Source organism: Lissotriton vulgaris, chromosome 2_1, assembly GCF_964263255.1.
Source record: "Lissotriton vulgaris chromosome 2_1, aLisVul1.2, whole genome shotgun sequence".
NCBI lineage: Eukaryota > Metazoa > Chordata > Amphibia > Caudata > Salamandridae > Lissotriton > Lissotriton vulgaris.
The window spans coordinates 2,134,995,533-2,135,009,945 of record NC_141687.1 but is presented as its reverse complement, the minus strand read 5'-3'; the positions used below and the strand labels follow the sequence as shown (position 1 = coordinate 2,135,009,945).

The following is a 14,413-nucleotide window of genomic DNA, read 5'->3' as shown; positions in this document are numbered from 1 at the left end:
TCTTAACTTGAACCCTCCTTGTTAAGCAATTACCCTCCTCAATCTTAACTTGAACCCATAATAAGTTTCGAGGCATGGAGTGGAAGGCTGTCTTATGGTCGATAAAAGCAATATATAAATTTTGCTTATTCAAGACAGCCTTTTCCGCAAGCAAAGTTAGAGCCAACAAATTAGTGATAGTGGATTGACCTTTCTGGAAACCAGTCTGATTAAATTCGAATAATAATCTCGTTCGTAGCCCAGTCTTCCAGTTCCATTAAAACACCTTTCAGTCAATGAAATTAGTAGTTAATTAGCAGGGTTTGAAACCGTGCCGCTTTTATAAATTGGTTGCACTATGCTACCTTGCCACGACTCTAGAACAACCCCCAATGTCACAACATCCCTAAATAGATTATGCAAAAAGCCTGCCCACAGATTACTATTAACACGAAACAACTGAATTAGTCTTAATTGTGTCCTTGAGAGTATTGCAGTACCCTACACCCACACATTTAATTTTGGAAGAAACACAGGATAAGCCTGTGTCTCTGAAGACCAACCCAGTACAGTGACTATTAAATGGTAGAACTTCAATTTTATCTACATTAAGTTTATAGCCTGATACAGAAAAATATAAATGAAGTATGAATAAAACAGGAAGAGAGCAGTCTGGGCAAGACATAAATAAAAGAATATCAGCATAAACTGTGAATTTAATGTGCGTGATAAGTTTAAAACCTGTAAATTCCTCTGAAATCCTTAGTTAATGAAGGAAAGGTTTGAGAGCTAAGACAAATTAAAAGGGAGATAATGGGCAACCCGGGTGAGTACCCCTTTAAAGAGGAAACAAGCATTTACAATGCATTACATTGTTTTGAGCTATTGGCATTGAAAATGTTATTGGTTTTTTTTTCCCTTTGTGAAGCAATAATCAAGTAATGGTGTTGTAAATGACAATGCCTTTTATTTGTGTTTTAAAAACGATAACAAAAATAAATGGCATTGTTATTTGCAATGTCAATAGCTCAAGTTCACTTAAATGCGAGACCTATTGCATTGCAAATGCTTGTTCCTCCGAGCAATTTACTCTTGCTCCAGAGCCAAACGTCACTTACTCTGGGATTTTCGGACCAAGAAATACTTTTCGAAATAAATTTTAAAAGTCAGAGCCAGTGTTAACTGAGTATTCTGGTATAAACTGCCTTGTAAAGTCAGAGCTCAAGTAACAACTTCACTGAAACTGTTGTGTGGTAACAGAATTTAGTGGAAACGCTCACTGCCCCTTAATTCTGCAAATCTTTACAACACCTACACTAACTAACATCACAGCATGTATTAATATATATACATAAAATGGCAGTTCTGCATGCATGCACGTTTAAATTCATGTACATTGGCACTCATAATGGAAATAACATACACACATCTGCTGAAACTCACATACATATTAATAAACATACATATGCACTAACAGAAACTTGTCCACTGGGGGACACACACACCAGCTGACACTCATTTTATTTTATGTTTTTGCATATTTATGTAGCGTCCAATTGTTTAACTTGTAAGTGAGTGCCTGCTACCCCCTTAGAAATTTGACTCCAGAGGTGTCCATAATTGTAATGTAAGTAGAAAAAGGAAGGGAGGCCTCCTTTACAATGTAATAGGGGACAAGGAGCATAAGTTGAAAGAACGAGGAAGGTCCCAGAACGATTCAACTCATAAGAAACCTTAGTGTAATTCTCATATACCTCAAAATGCCAGACCTAACTTAAAATATGTACCATATTGACGTATTAAAAACAAATGTTAAACAAAACAAGAACCCTAGATAGTGTGTTTGTTATAAAAGTATACAATTTATTACAAATCAAATTAAAACAATGTATACAATAATAGTGCCCAAAGACAAATATGATCTAAAAACGATAAAAAAATCACAATTTGTTTAAAACAATTAGTCCAGGAATCACAGTTGTTGTTGTTGTCGACACAGCGTTTCGGTGAATCAGTGATAACACCTTCCTCAGGACAAACAATTCTGTGTGTTACTTTTTCAAATTCCTCTCTCTTTCAATTTAGAGGAATATTTTCGGTCGAACTCAATTGGACATGTAGAGCTTCTGGTATCTTAAATTCCAGTTAGCAGTCCCTTATTTTATCAGGAGCTCTATGTTGGTGAGGATACCGGAGTGGGGCCACTGTGTTGTGTATAGAAAACACTATGAATGGGATTTTATATCCCTTATTTTCGCGCCACTGGATGCCTTCAATTCTGCCTGCAGCGTCAAATAGTATCAACAACGGTTGTTCATCAATCCAACCTTTTTACTTGTAACCGGCCTCCCTGCTCCCCTCACGGTCCTTTCCGCATCGATTTACGTGGACGATCAGCCAATACGTCAATATGGTACATATTTTAAGTTAGGTCTGGCATTTTGGCATAATTGTAATGGTAATAACCTTTCTTTCAAGCAGTTTGTACTGGTGCAAGAAACCTTACAATAGAGTCTTCTATTTCTGTCCCTCGGAACCCCTCAGTCTTGGGGTATAAAATGGCGGGTCTGTCACCTGTGGCCGTAATGCCATATAGTTCATGGCTACACGGCCCCTTTTTGAGCTTTATGTAATGCCGCTTTCAAACCTCGCCGGCTCCCCGCTTTCTGCCCCCATTAGTGGGAGATAAGGCAACAACTTCCTTTCTGGGCAATTCAGATCAAAGTCATTAGACTGCTATCGTAAACTTGTTTTCATACCCATAATCCGAAATGCACATAGGTACAAAGCAGGCAGTCCTTGTGAGCAAACAGATTTAGAAGTGCTGTTATCCATTGGGCTTGACTGCTGCGTCACCCTGGGCCTGGCTACAACATAAACAGAGATTTATGAAGGGATATGGTCAGAGGCGAAGCTGTGCGTGAGATTAAGGGGGTCAATGCTGGAGACTTGTGCCGCTAGGCAGTCACCCCCACCTCTGACTGACCCAGACCACGTCGGTCCCTAGAGACCAGTGGCGGAGCGCCGAGGCCTACACTAATCATTTGTTAATTTGGTGTATTCAAGACAAAGGCGGCCGCCCTTGTAGTCTAATAGGGTCGCCATTCTCTAGTCTGCCCGAGCAAGGGGAGGCCAAAGGTTGTCATTCTTAGAACCAGATTAGACAAGCCATGCTCTCACGAGTTCTGCACTATGGTGCATGGTTGTGGCTGGAGAGGGATTCCTTCAGCTCGTTTGTAGGTACCAGTCGCCATGGTTGTGGTGAATGGCATACAATATTAAAACAAGCATTTACAATGCAATAGGTCTCGCATTATTAAAGTTTGAGCTATTGGCATTGTAAATGACAATGCCTTTTATTATTTTGTTTTTAAAACCTGCAATTGGTGCATCAACACGCACTTTGAACGTATTTTCCTTGCTTACGATGAGCAAGGCTGGCAGTAAAAGAGACTGCCAGACTTGCTTCTCATAAGCATGGACTATAAGTACAAAGTGCTTGTTTATGCACCGATGCAAAGGAATAAAAGGCATTGTCATTTACAAGGCCAATAGCTCAAACTTTAATAATGCTAGACCAATTGCATTGGAAATGCTTGTTATATTTTGTGAAGGAGCTGCAACTTGCTGAATATGGCTCAAGAAGAGAAATAACCCAAGAATGTGCGCAGGGATGTTTTGGCCATAAAAAGAGCAGATGGCATTCAACAGAGGCAGTGTCAGAAAGGTCTGAAAGGAACGAACAATATTTGCATAGGGGCCCATGTTGATCAAACGTGTTTTTATTTTACTCCTACCTCTTTTATCATTATATTTTTTCTTTTTTGCTGCAATTGTTGATTTGCTTGTTTTTCTACAACATATTGACTGCTCAATGTTTACTATTGTGTTATATTGTCCCTCGTCTATAAACAGTTTACTTCAGGGCCTAATGAAAAAAAAAAAAAAATGTCATTGCTAAACACACGTGCGCGCTACAGCAAGGCGTGTCATTGCTCTCATGTATTTTGTTTACTCACAACTCTCACTTTTACCTTATGTAAGTTAACGTCTGCTTTTGTAATATGTTCATGTGTTATGTTCTCCTCATGTATCAGTTCTGTCCCTAGTGTGAAGCGCTCTGACGCCTCGGGGTAAAGTCCGTAGTACATAAAAATGCATAAATAAATAAATAAAGTAATTGGTAAACATGCGCATTCTTCCAGCTTGTATCTCACTCCTACCATTGTACTTCTCTGTATCGATAAAGACACATGCGTGCACGCTACAGCAAGGAGTGTCATTTCTATTACTGTTCCTTAAAGCACGCCGTTCAACAAAAAAATATTTTAAAAACCTGTAATTGCGAAACACACGTGCGCGCTACTGCAAGGCGTGTTATTGCTCTCATGTATTTTGTTTACTCACAACTATCACTTTTACCTTATGTAAGTTAACGTCAGCTTTTGTAATATGTTCACGTGTTATGTTCTCCTCATGTATGTTCTGTTCCTAGTGTGAAGCGCTCTGAAGCCTCGATAAAGTCCGTAGTACATAAAATGCATAAATAAATAAAGTAATTGGTAAACATGCACATTCTTCCAGCTTGTATCTCACTCCTACCATTGTACTTCTCTGTAATCGATAAAGACACACGCGTGCGCGCTACAGCAAGGCGTGTCATTTCGAAGCCCGTAATTGCTAAACACATGCGCGCGCGCTACAGCAAGGCGTGTCATTTCTCTTACCATGCCCGTAGCTCTGTTGCTCCTCCTACGGCCTATTGGTGTCGGTTACGAGTTTCATGCTCGTAATAGACACCAATAGGTCATGGGAGGAGCAATGCTCGTGGAAAAAGCCAATAGATTTAAGTCTTTCATTATGGAAACAACGCCAAGGCCAATGAAGTAACAGTAAAGAAAAAAGGACACGCATGAGCATTTTACTGTGAAAAGTGGTTCTGAAAACCCCTTTTTTTGTGTACAAAATGCCTCGCGCTGCACGTAGCACTGCTACACAGTGCAACGCCAGGCGCGATACCTAAAGAAGGTGGCACTTTATGACAGAACTTACATCTCTATATATAGCCAGGTTACATTCCATTCACTATGCTGTTAGAGCAGAGTGAGAAAGAAATATGCAGGAGTACTCCTTTAGAAACACCTGATATCTCTATGTGCAACTAAATGGTAATGGTAAAACACGTATGCTTAACATACTTCTGTAGTGTCGAGCACCTCTGAGCTGTGCCTGTCATACTGAAAGTGTGCCTGGTAGTGAACATACAAAGGACTGTGGATTAGTAAGCATTTGTGGCATGTAAGCAACATTTTTTTATAGTTCTTTGCCTCTGGTGCTTGTTTGTTGCGGTTATTCGCAGCTCTCGTGACATGTCATAGAGTTAGTCTGGTAGTTTAAAGGGGGAAAAATAATTGTAAAACCTATTTCAACACAAAGTCAACAACAAAATGTGGCCTAACGGCTAGAGCGGTCGACCTCGAAACTGGGAACCGGGTTTGATCTCGGCAGGGACGCTCAATATCCTGTGATCCTAAGCAAATCACGTAATCTCCTCGTGCCTAACAAAATTAATGTGTCTGTCTGTAACCCAACTGGTGCTCATGTAAAGCGATCCGATTCCTTCGGACCCAGTTCACGCTATATAAAACTAAAAGAAAATAGGAAAAATTAAATGCCCTGCTACTACAAGCTATTGCATAGGCAATTCTGTGATGAAAGAAAAACACAAAACTATCAGGTGTCAGAAGTCCCAATGAAACAAAAGCACTACAATCAAGAAGCACTTTGCTCTCTACAGCAGTGACTGTGTTTTGGAAAGCACAGTCGCTGCTGTAGAGAAATCCTGGGGTGGGATGGGAGCAGTCCGAAAAGGTGATATCTAGATTATTATTTTTTTTTTTTTACATTTTAGGAACCCTGGTTGCTCCTTTGAAGTCTAAAATCTGGAGTCCCCCCTTCATGTTGAGCCAGTTGTAGAAGATAGAAAGACCCTCACAAAACATCAAAAGTCAGCCCTTTTTTGAAACTTGGACAGTTTCAGGCTAACACTGCATTTTTTTTTATTTTTTTTTTTAAATAAACTTTAAACAAACTCTACTTTTAGGTGGAGTTGGAACATTCCTTGGACAAGGTTATCTGGAAAGAACAAATCCTCTTGATGCCCTTACCCCATCCCACAACACCATTTTCCACCGCTTGGACTGGTCTGGTCTGTCATGTTTAAACGTCTGTTGAAGGACAACATTTCTTTATTTAAAACCACCTTTTAGCGTCAGCGCTAAGTAAAATACTTTAATATTGAGAGCCACTGGACATTGCACTATCAATAATCGACCAGGTATTGCTTTATATACATTAGAAAGTGTTGACACGTGTGAGGAGCCACTGTACATTATTGGCTGCACCCTACAGCTGCCCGAAGGAAGGAAGTAAGGGCTTTGAAAATAAACAGATATGATGAGAATCAGTTCTGCAGCTGTCTGTGCCAGCCTGAGGTGAGGCAGTTAATGAGTTATTTACCCTCTCAGTGGGCTCTTGATGGGGTGTGAATCTGAGCCCTCAGATCTCTGTTTAGAATGTAATCAGCGCCGCTTTGAAGGGGCCAAGAGACAACGACCCGACCCGGCGTCTGTCCCGAGGATTGTCTCCCGTACCGGGGTGAGGGAGCTTTGCAATTGCGCATACAGCCCTGCCACAATGGAGATGGGTATCGGCCGCACCGCATACAACAGGGGGAAAGTTTAACTTGTTTGTTGGGACTCCGCACAGGAATACGTCCTTTCCCCTCAAGCCCCTCCTCAGACAGTCAAGCAAAGCGGTTAGGAAAGTGGGATATGCACCTTTTTATTTTAAAATACCAACCCACACTTCCACTATTTCCAAAGTGACAATTTGCCGTTCTTTACACATGAATACAGAATAAATAACTTTGTTGTACGTTCCGAGCAAACAGACAGAAAAAATGGCCGGATATAAACTATATGGCCGGCCCTGGAGTCAGGTTACAAAAGCTTCACACAGACCCTCCAAAGCTTCCTCGAGTGGCTGAAGGAGAATAGTGCGATTCCGAGACTCCCCCCCACCCCCTCTTTCGGAGTAAACGTGCCACCCAGCATAAGTAGCTGCGTGGTGGTAACTGGGCTCATAGTGAATTATTTTCCACAAAGGCCAAGTTCACACGGTTCCATACTGTACCTGGCCCGAGAGGCATGAATGCAGCAGACCACCTACAGAGAGCAACCTTTTATTTCACTGGCATGAGTCTACCGCGACCCCCCTGTCCTCCCAGTGTGCCTCTCAGCTCCATGCCTGCTTCAGGGCTGTACTGAAGAATTTTCTTATCTGCTTGTTAAAATAAACAAGCAGATAGGAAAAGTCTTTACGACAAGCCACAAACCAGGCCATGGTGCCCGGAGGGGCTGTCTGAAAAAACGGACAGGGTGGCACCCAAAAACACTTCTTTAGATTGGGAAGCCAGCGTTTACCCGCTACCCAATTGAAAGGAGGGGCGGGGTTTAGAGTCCCCTTTAGAAAAACATTTCTAACAATATCTCTCGCAGAGACAGAGCAGCTTTGCTGCCACGCCCACGCGAGACCTAAAAAAGGAGACTGAACACCATTTGCTATGACCGAAGAACGTGGTAATGAATAAAGTATGGATCTAATATGATGAAAATTAGGGCCAAAATCATGCCATTCCAAGGCCTTTGATAAGAAACACTAAATAATCCTATCGAAGGCCTTTTCTCCATCCAGTAATAAAGCTGGCAGAGGAACCTTGATTTTGGGAGCTTTGTTAAAGATATTTAGAAAGATATGACAGTTATCAGCTACATTTCTATTAGAAATCAATCCAGATTGGTACAAGTCTATAGGATTAGACATGTGACTGAGCAAACAAAGAGCAAAGGGCCTAATTTCGACTTTGGCAATGCTGCCCTGGCTCTCCACCGGCACGGTACTGCCAAAGCTGCGCAAAGAACGCCGGCCTGATTACAAGTTCAACTAATGCAGCAGACAATCCTTTTGCTATTCTCATGGCTGTGGCCTGATAAAGGGCACTGTAATGGATTGGCAAAAATGTTCCAGCATGGCATGGACTGTGAAGTGCATGCCGTGCTGGAACTGGGGGTGCAAGCAGACAGGGTGTCACATGTTGTGCCCCCCTGAAAGCATTCCCTTGGGGTCAGGCATGGGGGTACTAGTGGCCCCCTTTTTGCCCAACTGCCAGGCTTTTCGAGGCGGGCTCACCGCCATGAAAATGATGGCGGTAGAGGACCTCGAAATATGCTTGGGGGGACTGTGCCAGTCCCGCTCAGCATATTGCATAGCCCCTCCCCTGCACCAACGCCAGAGAATTGTGGTTCCCTGGCGCAGCCAGCGCTCCACCTCCAGAATGACTCAGAGAGTCGTAATCCGGCAGTCAGAGCACCACGAGTCTGGCGATCCATGGACTGCCAGACTCGTAATCAGGTCCAAAGACTTTGGCATACATTTTACTGATTAAGGAAATGGGTCTGTTGTATTGGGTCAGATCCTGACCTTTTTTTAGGAATTAGACATATAATTAGACATATCATGGCTTCTGCAAAAGAACCAGAAGCAGAACTTGACGTTATGACATGATTAAGTATTTTCAAGAGCTTGGGTAAAAGGAAATTATCAAACTGAAGATAAAATTAGACTGTAAATACATCTGGGCCTGGTGCTTAACCCTTAGAGGATCCTGTACGGCTGTTAAGAGTTCTGCAAGTTCGAGCAGGAGGTCTGGAGATGGGAGCTCAACCTGTGGCAATTATCTGGGTTTAAAATTAGAAAAGTAATTGTTAAAAGAGTCTACCGATGGCATGTGTTTTGCAGTATATAAGTCCTTATAACAAGAAGCAAAACATGTTTGCAATACTGGTGTCTCTGAAGTATTTTACAGCGTTGTTGTCTGTAATGGATTTAATAGTTGTTTTATCTCCTCTTTGTTTCGAGTACTGAGCTAAAAGAGATCCCACTCTTTTATTACCTTCGTAATATCTGGCGTTTACTTTTAGAAGTGCACCACATGCTTGCTCGGTTGTATATTTGTTGAACTCCAATTTAGCTGTGGCCAAGGCTTCAAGGTGCGTCTTGCTAGTTATATAATAATCATGTTCAAGGGATTTTATATGTGTGAAAATGGAAGCAGACTTTTGAGGCATAGACTTCATTTTCGAATTAACATAATCTATGATAAAACCTAGTGATGCTGCTTTAGACGTGTCCCATATAGAGTGAAATGGTATTTGGCTAGTGTCGTTAAGGTGGAAGTATTCCTCAATGAGCACAGTATAATAGGCAATAAAAGAGGCATCTGAAAGTAAAGAATGATTAAACCTGCAGGAGAACGTTTTAGATCTGCTAGCTAGAATGTCTAAGGCCCTGGCGGAAAGTCACTCCTACCACTTTCTCAGCCCATTTTTGCCCCCCTTCTTTATCTTGTACCGAGAATATTGATCATGCAGCAACATCCTTTGAGGCCGCAATCACATTAACCTTGAACACCTTGGTCCCTTTTCAAGGGTCAAACTTAAGCCCAGGGTATCACCCTGGTTCACAGAATCATTGAAAATTGAAAAACTCTCCTGTAGGAACGCCGAACGTAAATGGAGAAAAAAAGCAAAGTATTGAAGATCGAAAAAAGTATAAATGTGTCCATCAAAGCTATTTAAAAATTATATGAGACAGGCTAAAATCAAGCCTTTGGTAATACGTTAATTTAGCTTGCATTCCCAAAACGCATTTACATTTTCCAGAAGATGTTGTTTCTGTTGTATTTTTCAAGAAACGGGACTCTTGTACAGTGCGTACTGTGAACTGAGTTGCTTCCATGAAGGGGTAAGTTCAGGCTATTGATGGATGTTTATGATGTATGAATGATTGAAAACTCTAGAGCAGAGGCTCAAGGCAGTGAAAGTTTCTTGCAATGCATGTAGGTGGTCATACAGGTGGTTAGAGTACATACTCATCCAGTTTTTGACTTCTCTGCAGAGTGCACACAGCAATGGTAAAACCTTAAGGTAAACTACGAGAGCGATGCAGTGAATGTTTGCAATTCACATTTTACTTCATCTTGAATTCTTTTTGGGGTGGCAGAGTGGGCTAAAGAACGGTGATGGATTAAACCCAGATCTGTTGACTGGGTGTGAGTGTTTGGTTCAGATGCTCCGTCCATCACCACCACCCCCTTTTGTACCGCTAACTCACCCTTGGCCTACATCAGGTACGATGTGGAGATGTGGAGTGCTGCGCTGCACAGGCTCTATGCGGTGACACTATATGCCAGATCGGGCCACAGGTGAAGAAGTGCGACCAGCGTGCCTGGACTTGTGAAGGCCTGAGTGGTGACCCTGTATGCTATGAGGGGCCACCTAAAGAGTCTGTGTTGCATCCAGAATGTACCACAGCAAACCTTTGTGCCAGGAGGGGCTGAGGGGACAAAATCACATGACTTCGGGCCTTTGCCCCAGGATGAGAGTAAAGCTGTGACCAGCGGGTCTAGCCACTCTGAAGGATCAGCCCTGACTGATCTCCGTGGACCAAGAAGATGCTGAGGAGGGCTATTTTGCCAGCACAGGACCCCGGTAGAAAGCAGAAGGACTGAATTCCCCCCACCAGGGAGAACGTGACTTACTGCACCACTGTGAGCTGTGAAGAATTAGCCTGCATTCACCGACGCTGCCACATGTAGCGTGAGCAGCCCAAGTTCTTTGAGCAGGATCAGATATGTACCGCCAGCAGCCCATAATGAAAGCACCCACTGTCTGTAATACCAAATGCTTCCGTGCTGCAGGAGTGGATAAGACTAACTTCCGCCCCATCTTCAAGAATTTCCGCCCCATCTCGCTCCTCCCTTTTCCTGCCAAAGTCATCGAGAAGACCGTCAACAGACAGCTGGCCGCCTTCCTTGAGACGAACGGATCCCTCGACCACTCGCAGTCCGGTTTCCGAGCCAACCACAGCACCGAGACCGCCCTCATCGCAGCCACTGACGACATCAGATCCCTGCTCGACAACGGGGAGACAACGGCCCTCATCCTCCTGGACCTCTCCGCAGCGTACGACACTGTCTGCCACCGCACCCTAGTGCAGCGCCTCAGCAACATCGGAATCCAAGAGAAGGCACTGGAGTGGATCAGCTCGTTCCTCGCCGGAAGAACCCAGAGAGTCCGCCTCCCCCCGTTCAGATCCGAGGCCACCGAAGTCATCTGCGGCGTTCCACAGGGATCATCGCTCAGCCCCACCCTCTTCAACGTCTCCATGAGCCCCCTCGCAGCCATCGCACGCCAACACAACCTCAACATCATCTCCTACGCTGACGACACCCAGCTGATCATCTCCCTCACCAACGACCCTGCCGCCGCCAGAACCAGCCTACACGAAAGGATGAAAGACGTCGCTGAGTGGATGAAGAACAGCCGCCTGAAACTGAACTCAGACAAGACGGAAGTCCTCATCCTGGGGTTATCGCCCTCCGCCTGGGACGACTCCTGGTGGCCCCCCGCCATGGGCACCACCCTCAAGCCAACAGACCACGCACGCAACCTGGGCTTCATCCTGGACTCCTCCCTCTCGGTGACCAGACAAGTCAATGCCGTCTCATCATCGTGCTTCAACACCCTGCTCATGCTCCGAAAGATCTTCCGATGGATCCCCACCGAAACCAGGAAGACGGTCACCCAGACACTCGTCACCAGCCGCCTGGACTACGGAAACACCCTCTACGCTGGAACCACAGCCAAACTTCAGAAACGACTCCAGCGCATCCAGAACGCCTCCGCACGACTCACCTGGACATCCCCCGACACAGCCACATATGCGGCCACCTGAGAGACCTGCACTGACTCCCTGTCAGCAAGAGGATCACGTTCAGACTCCTCACCCACGCACACAAGGCCCTCCACGACCTGGGCCCCAAGTACAGCAACAACCGCCTGACCTTCTACACGCCCACCCCCCAGCTACGATCGCCCAGCCTCGCCCTCGCTACCGTTCCACGCATCCACAGAGCCACTGCCGGAGGAGGATCCTTATCCTACTTGGCAGCCAAGATATGGAACTCCCTCCCCATCCACCTTCGGCTCACCCAGGACCATCTCTCCTTCAGGAAGCAACTCAAGACCTGGCTTTTCGAGCAGTAACGGACCCCTCCCCACCAGCGCCTCAAGACCCTTCCGGGTGAGTAGCGCGCTATACAAATGTCATGATTGATTGATTGATTGATTGGGCCTTTGTGGTCCCATGGGAATCACTGCTGAAGGTCCTGTGGCACCATGAACACTTTTGACAAAATCTTGAAGAGTCATAAGGGAACTCTTGAGTACAGCCAAATAGTTTGCATTCCCTGATGAGTCGGCCACCACTGAAAGGGGAATAACCCTGAACATGTTACATGAAGGAGGGTGTGCCCAGGAATCAGCTGATACCTACTAGAGCTAGCCCTCATCGGGGCTTGTGTTATTGCATTTGAATATTGCATGTCTTTGCATGTGTAGGATTAGAAATAAGATACTACCTTTTCTTAAAAAGGCAACTATTTGGCTGGAAATTGATTTATTGGTTGTGCAATTTGCACGCTGGGTTAGGAGTCTGTTGTAATGATTCTAATTGCTGCATGAGGCTAGTTGTTCCATCTCCATGGTAGCGTCTCGTGTGCGACAGTTGACCAGGAGAACAGGCGGATCAGCAGCTGGAGTTGGTGGTTCTCGTCTTGAAGATATTGAAGACACTTAAACTTACCGGGGTGTGTGTCATGTCCACTGATCCCCGTTTCCTCCCCTTTCCCCCCAAGGGAGCCTTTACTACTCGGCCACAGCTACCACCAAGAGACAAGTGCAGAAGATGTACTTGGCCTAGCTAAGCGGGATACACGGTAGGTAGGGCTCTGGGACATCAGGAGTAAAAGGCAGCAACCACCACTGTTGGGCCCAGTAGCGCCTGTGTGCCACATGGCACTCCAAAAGGGGTTCTGACATGATGTTTTTTGCACTTCTTTTTTTTTCCATTTAACATACTACTCTTCTATAGTGCATACTCTGAATCAATTCGCATCTAAGTGTCTGGGTAAGTTCAGGTTATGGGTGGGTGTGAAAGACTGGGCAAAGTTGATAGGTCTTAAGAGTTTCTCATAGTGCCTTTTAGTGATTGATACAGTTGTTAACGGTACGACCTCATCCAGTACTTGGTCTCTTTGCATACCACACAGAGCAATGTTCACACATTTGCCATTTGTAATTACCATTTTACATGAGGTTGTGAAAAAGGTATGCACACACAGCTGTCAAAACACTGACGGACACAAATATAAAGAAAAAGATTTGTCTACAGACAAGGGAAGAGAGAACGGGTGGGTGTTTGGTGCAGAAGCACAGAGTGAAACAAAAGTGATGAACAGATAGGAGATGACATGCAGGATACGCAGTTGGGGGGTTTCAAAATGATGTGGGGAAAAATGGGACCTCAGTGTGAGATACTGCAGAGGTAAGAGATGCAAAGGGGAGAACAGGACAGATCGTTTTGAGAAATACCGAAGACCACTACCTCTTCCACACATCCTAGTAACAGAAAACATTTACTTATGAGAAAAACGTTACACATTTGACAGTAAAATGCCACTAGAACCACACTGACATCTTAGACCTATCACACATAACAAACATGAAATATTAATAACTATGAACTAGTGGCTACTAGAAGTGTTCCCTACACAATCTACATACTACTAGCAGTTAAATATAACATAAGGTATGGTAAGACCACTGAGTTAGGGGCTGTTCTTAAAGTAGCTGCTGCCTCTAAAGCAGACGCTGCTACCTACGTACATACCGATACGCATGAAAGAAAATAGATTGGAAAACCTCGCCCTTACCTGCGACCTGCCGACAGATGGCCTTAAAAGCCCTATAGGACCGCTTTGCTTTCCGACTCTAACCAACTTCAGTAGGTGAACGGGAGTGACAAGCCTACTTTAGAGAAATGATCCTTAGCAACCGTGCAACCTCGCGTGACATACGACCTACGGCCTAGCTTCTGCGCGTACATGTAATGCGAGAAGCCTACTAGAGGAAAACTTGCTAGCAACGACGTCTAATCACGTGATGCGGAAGTTCAGTCATCCCTCGGCACAGCTACCAACAATGTGCCAGTTTTGAGACACCGTTCCGTAATGGGGTTGCAAAGACGGGCACAGAGTAAACATTACCCCAGAGGCGGTGCTGATGATCAATGAGCACCTGAGCAAAACTTTAAAACAAGCATTTGGCAATGCAATGTCTCGCATTAGGAAAGTTTGAGGTATTGGTATTGTAAATGACACATTTTTTATTTATGTGTTGATTTTGAAAATAGCGAAAGTAATAGCTTTGTCATTTACAATGCCAATAGTTTTAACTTTTGCAAACGTGACACC

At 44.3% G+C, this 14,413-nt stretch overlaps 1 protein-coding gene across 2 annotated transcripts in view; it reads right to left on the bottom strand.

Annotated features, from left to right (window-relative positions):
• The window catches only part of LOC147733823 (uncharacterized), a 452,276-nt gene extending 438,187 nt beyond the window's left edge, over nt 1-14,089 (bottom strand). The window contains exon 1 of one of the 2 annotated variants that reach the window (XM_086958409.1): nt 13,874-14,089. The gene's annotated coding sequence lies outside the window, so the exon portion shown is untranslated. The remainder of the gene's footprint in view (nt 1-13,873) is intronic. The other variant, XM_086958408.1, reaches the window with a different exon arrangement.
• Nucleotides 14,090-14,413: the final 324 nt, after the last annotated feature.